Consider the following 7,877-nt stretch of genomic DNA (forward strand, 5'->3'; position numbering starts at 1 on the left):
GATTAGCCGTGGAGGAGTAGGAAGACATTGCCTAGAGGATACCATCAACAATGTTTGAATATATTGATATGATATATTGGTATATGCACTATAAGGAGTAACAGAGAACTCATCATTTGTATTCATTACATTCATACCTTCCAAGAAGATGAACATGTCATAAATGGTCAATATTAGATATAATTCAAAATAGTCAATATAAGGTCAATTTCTCCTTCTTCCCCTAGCTAGGTAGGAATTTGAAAAATGAGAAAATGATAACATTTTGAAATTGACAAAGCAATAGGTGGGGATCATCATTCTCAAAGCCTAGAAAGCAAGAAACTTTCACATTTCATACTTCATATTCCCCATTTATCATGAATTCCATACAACAAGATTATACCCAAATCACCTAGGGTTTGCAATCTAGATATAACGAATTTCTCAAATCATGCAATGTTCATCATCTAATAGCAAATATAGGTTCCAAGCAAGTCCTAAAGTCTATTTCTAAGCCATCTCAATCAAGAAAATCATCAAACCACATACATTCATGCAAATATGCCTTCCAAAGAAAATAAATTTCAAAAGATGTTAAGGAAGATAGAGAGAAGGAATGTTACCTTTTGAAGACCTTAAGAGGGAAATTCAAGAGATTTGTACCAAGAATTGTTTTGGAGGAGGCTAGTCTTACCTTGGATGAAGCTCTTAGCTTTCGGATGTGGTGAAATATGGAATGGGCAAGGGTTAGAACACATTAGCGCCTTATTTAAGCAGTTTTCCTGGTGCCCGACCACGCCACTCACACGCGTGAGAGTGGGCGTGGCTGTTTTCTGGAAGATTTTCACGCCAGCTCACACGCGTGTGAGCGGGCGTGGTGGCTTTTTGGAAAATTTCCACGCCTACTCACACGCGTGTGAGTGGCGTGGACTGTGCTCGCCTGCCTTCTTCAAATTTTTCTTACCCCTTTTTGAGCTTGGTCATCATCTTTGACGAATAGACCTTCGTTGAGGTTCATTTTAGGATGGAGAATCTGCTTGGTTAGTACAAGAGGAATCTAGAAAAAAGACAAAGTGTACTAAAAAGAGTAAAAGCAAGAATTGATAATGTAAAATCTAAATTCTAGGGATAACGTTGGGAATGTCTCCCAAGTGCGCCTTGTTTAGAGTCTTTGGCTAGACTTGGGTTGGTCTATCCTGCTAAACATACTGACTTCGGGACTTTGCCAAGCGTCCCATGTACTTTTGCTTCAAGGAATGCCCCAAGATGTAGGACATCCTTGAATTCCCACGCAAATAAAGGAAGAATAAGATGTATAATTAGAAGGTTTATGGCTCCAAACACTTCCCTTGATTTCTCAAAGGTAGTGTGATCTTCCCTTAATTTGTCATTCTCTCTTCCAACCCCGATGTTCTTGTCGATTTTATCATAAGGTTGAGACCATATCCTTCCACTGGGAGTCATATCACCCCCCTCAATTCCCTCGAACAAATCAAATGTGAAAATTCCCTCCTTATCCATCATCTCTTTCTCACACTCTCTATTCTCATCTCCCCACTCTAATTATCTAAAAGAATCACCCTTTTCTTTTTCAGAATATAACAAAGTAATCTCCCCTTCACTTATCAACTCATCTCGTCCCAAGTCATAGGATTCATTTTCCAAGAATTTAAAACTATCATATTCATCTTCAAACAAACTAGAATCCCTATAATTTCCAAACAATATATCACGATTTACTATAGAGTCATCCTCCCAAAAATTAAAGCAATCATAGTCGCAAGTAACGGAAATATCAACGCGTAGGGAGTCGTCTTTACAGGGAGCACGAGTATTTTTATCAAGACTTTCGCACTCATTGATAAAATTGTCAACAAAGTCTATGGAATCACTCTCCCGGAAATAAAAACATTCAGTATCATGAGAATATAAATCATTGTTGCATTGTAAAAGGGAGTCATCCACTCGAGTGTCAAAAGTAAATCTATCAAAAGAACATGGATTTTCGAAGGTAGTAATGCAAGAAGTTTTAGGAATGTTACCATATGTAGGCTCTTTATCTTCCCATACTACTTCCATGTTCTCATCATCGCTCTCCATCTCGACCTCTTTTGGATTTTCCAATTCGAAAATTGGAACTTCTTCTAGCACCGGAGCATAACAATCTACCATCTCTTCCCTGCCTACTTCTTTTCCAGCGTTTTGTGTATCCGTCCTTGGATTAGCTTCCAGAATTGGGAGATTTTCTTCAAGTGGATTACTTATCCGTGATGAACTTGTCCTCATGAACTCCTCCATCATGGCTAGCATTTTTGTTTCAATCTCCTCCAATGGAAGTCCTTCTTCCCGGAGAGTAGCGAGATAATCCTTTAATTCGTTCCTAATTTCGGCTTTCAAGTTAGCCGTATCCTCCTTGGCCATTCTTGTGAATACTTCTATTTTCTTTTTAAGAATTTCGATTCCGTCCTTGGCCGGTGGGATATAATCACAAGGATCGGGTATGGTAAAATACGGATTGGAAGGTGGTGTTTCAAGGTAATGTGTAGGATTGTTTCCTTTAAGAATTTGTGATGGAGATGGGTAATGGTTGTTTGGGTGGGAATTATGGAACGAAAATGGCTCGGGAGTATAGCTTGGGTCAATTGTTCTCATCATTAGTGCAAGCTTACTCTCTATGTTTTGGAATATTTCTTTAGAGCTTTCCGAGTCATTTTGATAAGTGGAGTATTGTGGGGGAAATTTGTTTTGATTCGGTGGGATAGGGTGTGTGTATGGTGGTGGGTGATGGTTATGTATATAAGATGGATAAGAAGTTGGGTGCGATAAGTAGTGATATGGAAATGGATAAGGGTTTTGAGGTGGATAGTGATATGTGGGTGGAATGTAAGTATGGGTGGAATGGAGATAATTTGGATATGGTTGGGGTGGAATATAGTTCAAAGGATTTCCCTAATGGTGTGGGTAACCATGGGGATACATTTGAGCTCTCATTGGCAAGCTTACAAATGATTTTTAACAAAAATTTCCTGCACAAATAAAGCTTAGCCAACAACAAATATATGCAACTAGAAGTAGTTGCAAGTGAGCAATAAAATATGCAAGACAAATAAGCTCACTTCTTCAACCAAGTAATGAAAAATAAGAAAATAAAACAAACAAAAAGAAAGCAATTCAAGAACTCTTAAAAATCAACTTCCAAAACGTCAACACAATTCAAGAACCGTTTGCTATCCCCGGCAACGGCGCCATTTTGATGTTGTGGTTTTAGTGGGAGTGAATGTGAAGTGGTAAAACGAAGAGTCAAGACTCCCCGAGTGTCTGTCTCTCAAGGATGGCGAATGGGAATCAAATTGGTGTTGACATTATCGGAGTTAAAAGGCAAGAGTTACAAGTATTACAAAAGATTGATTTGATAAGTAAGTTTGGGGGTGGTAGAAAGCGGTGTGCACCAAAGTTAAACAAATTGATTAATCTTCATAGGGGATTTGGAAAACGAGTTTCATGATCGAGTAAGGGAGTCAAGGTATTAATACCGAGTGGCGTCACACTCAGACTCTCAATCCTCATTTGGTTGAGGCATTCACTACTACACAAACAGCTTTTAACGTCGGCTAAATAGACCATTTAACATCGGCTAAAATCCGACGTTGATCTGGCCGACGTTGTAATGGTACACATACAACGTCGGCTAAATGTTAGCCGACGTTGTAAGGTACACATACAACGTCGGCTAAATGTTAACCGACATTGTAAGGTACACATACAACGTCGGCTATTTACAAATAGCCGACGTTGTAGGTAACTTAAAAACAAATAAAATACCCTACAACATCGGCTATTTACAAATAGCCGACGTTGTAGGTAACTTAAAAACAAATAAAATACCCTACAACATCGGCTATTTACAAATAGCCGACGTTGTAGGTAATTTGAAAACTACTAAAATACCTTACAACGTCGGCTATTTACAAATAGCCGACGTTGTAGGTAATTTGAAAACTACTAAAATACCCTACAACGTCGGCTCTTTACAAATAGCCGACGTTGTAGGTAATTTGAAAACTACTAAAATACCCTACAACGTCGGCTCTTTACAAATAGCCGACGTTGTAGGTAATTTGAAAACTACTAAAATTCCCTACAACGTCGGCTCTTTACAAATAGCCGCCGTTGTAGGTAATTTGAAAACTACTAAAATACCTTACAACGTCGGCTATTTACAAATAGCCGACGTTGTAGGTAATTTGAAAACTACTAAAATACCCTACAACGTCGGCTCTTTACAAATAGCCGACGTTGTAGGTAATTTGAAAACTACTAAAATACCCTACAACGTCGGCTCTTTATTAATAGCCGACGTTGTAGATAATTTAAAAACAAAAAAATTACCCTACAACGTTGGCTAATAAGACTAGCCGACGTTGTAGGGTAATTTTTTTTTCAAATATTCATTTTATTTTTCTATTTACACCCAAAACCTGCTCAAATATATATAGCTATCACAATCACATTCAAAACCTGTACAAATTTATATTTATAATATCAAAATTAATAAAAGCAATAAATCTCACAATTGATAATAATTAATAATACAAGTTCATCAAAAATTATCTATATTAATTAATACAAGCCATAATCTTCTCCCAACCTTTGTACCAAAAGCAATAAAAGCAATACATACATCTCACATTACTATTTCACATACTAATGCAATGTATAAGGCAAAAAAATGCTAAATTTAACATTAGGTTAATCTATACATATATATAGCCTATCCATGTTGCACTGGTTGTTGCACACGACTACACGAGATCGAGAGGCTGAGAGGGCATTGAAATGCTGAATTCATACCACTCCATGAAAAATTGCAAATGCACAGATATAGCCTACCATGCTGGATCCCCTTGTAGCATTGACTGCAGGATGTGGAAGAAATATGACTATGAGCCAAGATACATAAACAATAGCTTGTATGTTACAATGAAATAGGTTTTTCAATCCAAAGATTAAAAATTCCCACAGATTTGAACCATATGTGAGCCTTTTTACTGACTCACTAGAATTACATTCATAAGAACTGAAATACACAATAAATAATGACATAAGTCAGTAATAAAATGAAATGAATATTAGATTTAAAAAAAATTTGGATTACAAAATCATACCTGTCTTGAAAATGGAACAGGATAATGTTCATGACATTTTCAGAAACCAGAAGCAATATGGTAATAAGCTTATTTCTGTCTCCAACAATTCGACACATCTCCATCATTGCAATATATCTCCTGCAATTACAAACTCTTTTAATGGTTGATGATGGCAGTAGAAACTCTTCTGTGGGGGTATATACTAGATAGGTTTGAAAATAAATCAGAACAAATCTTTTTGTGATTCAAGTCTAATTAGTGAATAGCTGAACATAATTTAGTGGTAAATGCGAGATGATAAGATCCATCATTATCCCTGAGTCTTTGAAAAAATAATGCAAAGGAAAGCACAAACCTTTTTTGTATATTTTCTGATGACGAAACAGAACGTTGGCGAGCGCACATATTGATAATTTCATCAACTTCTTGTCTTGATAATTCATTGATATCTTGAATCTGCAGAATAATAGAGCATTTAACACCTAAATGCAATTGAATATAATAGTCATTTTAATAATGCCAAGATTGAATGCGCAACCTTGTTAAACAGAAGATATCTCTCCTCAGCAGCCTTTTCCAGAGCAGTAGTGAGAGAGTTCAGAAGAAATCCAAGCAAAGTCAAAGTTGGCTGTTGTTGTCCAGCAGAAGCACAATAGTCCATTGGACCATCAGAGACCTGATGCAAAATCAAAGGTTAAGGATACAAAATTTTGTTTGACTTTCATTAATCAGAAATAATTACAAGACAAATCCAAAATAATCTAGATTATTGCATATCAAAAAAAAAAAAAAAACTAGAGCAAAACCATTCTAAACATACCTGGAGCCTTAGAGACTTCTTTGTGACCAGAAAATATAGATAAGAGCTCAGACTAAAGCAGAGACAAGATGTGTTTACTTCAGCCTTCCTATGATTCTGAACAATTCACAGAGGGAACAGAAAACAAAATGGTTAATTCCCCTACAGTTGACAGCTACATCTCACATGTTTTTACAAGGTATGAACCCATTGCCTCAAGCCAAGAAACAATGACCTTATGAAAAGTACAATTACCTCCATATAGCACATTGATTTGTTTGAAATGAAGGAATCTAGATCAAGTGAGAAAATAACTCGCATCATCATGAACAGCCCTTGGACAAAGCCATAATCATCACTTGCTTCATATGGCCATATCTGCAGAGAAAAATGTACGTATCATCCAAGTCGCCATCGTATAGATAGAAAAGAAAAATAAAGAAACAGACAAAACCGTCAACATCTATACAAGGGATTACAAGGATATGCAAGTATACCCTAAATAAAGTACTTGCCAAGCAAGACCCTTGGAAAATGAAATCCATATTAGCTCTGAACTTTGACACTAACCTTTGTAAGTATGCTGACCACTAAATTTACTTGTTCCATTGTCAACTCATCAGCACCAGAAAGATCTTCACGAAGAATCTGATCAAAGGGTAATGCATGCCCTCTAATAAATTCTAGAACTCCTTGGGCAACTTTATTTGAAACCTGTTACATGCCGATCATGTAATTTAGAATTACGAATTATCACCATGAACAAAATACAGATATAACTAAGGAATTACTAGAAGAATTGATAGCTCAAGAAAAAAAGTAAAAAGGGAACAGCAGCAAATGAAATTGCAAACTTAACATAAATTGCAAACTTAAATTGCAGTGAGAAAATGAATTAGCAGCAAATGAACAAATGTGTCACCCCATCCTTATGCCATTTCTTAAGTTGTTTTTCAGTGGCAGCCTTGAGGATCACATTCTTAGTCAATCCTTTAAGGAACACCTTTTTCCCTTCTTTGTGAAAAGAAATGCCAGGGGGTCTAGTGTGCAGCTGGATTGGAGCAAACTGATCTACCCAATCCATTCCCAATACCATATCACAGACTCCCAATCTGAGTAGCCTGAAATCCTTTATAAAGTGCTCTTGTTGGATCTGCCAATTGAGTTTAGTACAGACTGAATCACAGATCACAGTTTCTCCATTGGCCACTGTCACTTTGAGAGGCTTGGCTTTCTCAGGTGCTTTCCTTAGCTGGCACAATAACTTGGGATCTAGAAAACTGTGAGTACTGCCACTATCCACCAATATAACCAGTGGCTGTTTTTGCACTAATCCCAACAGTTTAATAGTATTTAGGCCTTCCCCTCCCACAACAGCACATAGGGAAACCTCAGCTTCAACAGATTCCAATCTTTCACCCTCATGTTCCACTAATTCCGGGGTTCCCAGCTCCACTTGATCCTCTATGATATTAAAGGTAGGTCCACTACACTTGTGCCCTGGCTGCCAAGGGTTAAAACATTTAAAACACCTCCTCTGCTCTCTCAATTGGTTTTTAAAGTGGTTTATTTCAGGGCTTTTTGTGGTGATATTAGGTATAGGTGGGGTTGGTTTTTTGTTGTGACTGGGGTTTGGATTAGGGAGGCTATTTGGGTTGGCAATTAAAGGTCTAGCAGTTTGTATGGGTTTGGTGTTCCAGGATGAATTTTTTGGATTGTCAGTAGTTTTCAACTCTTTTTCATATTGTCTTGCAAACCAGATGGCATCCTCCAAACTTCTAGGCCTATCTGTTCTCACAAAACACCTCAACCCTGGTTTCAATCTAGCAACATAGTTCTCCACAAAATAGTGTTCAGGGAGATAAGGGTGTGATTGTAACAGCAGGCATTTAAAGTCCTCAAATCCATTAGTGAAATCATCTACCCCCCCCCCCCCCCCCCCCCACAAA

General features: G+C 37.4%; 1 long non-coding RNA gene across 1 annotated transcript; it reads right to left on the minus strand.

Moving 5' to 3' along the window:
- Positions 1-5,032: 5,032 nt before the first annotated feature.
- Positions 5,033-5,518, minus strand: LOC116021729. The gene is made up of 3 exons (XR_004099054.1): positions 5,485-5,518; positions 5,148-5,267; positions 5,033-5,059 (listed from the first exon to the last, which is right to left on the minus strand). It is a non-coding gene; the product is annotated as an uncharacterized LOC116021729 (long non-coding RNA).
- Positions 5,519-7,877: the final 2,359 nt, after the last annotated feature.

This window comes from Ipomoea triloba, chromosome 6 (genome assembly GCF_003576645.1).
Source record: "Ipomoea triloba cultivar NCNSP0323 chromosome 6, ASM357664v1".
In the NCBI taxonomy this organism is placed as follows: Eukaryota; Viridiplantae; Streptophyta; class Magnoliopsida; order Solanales; family Convolvulaceae; genus Ipomoea; species Ipomoea triloba.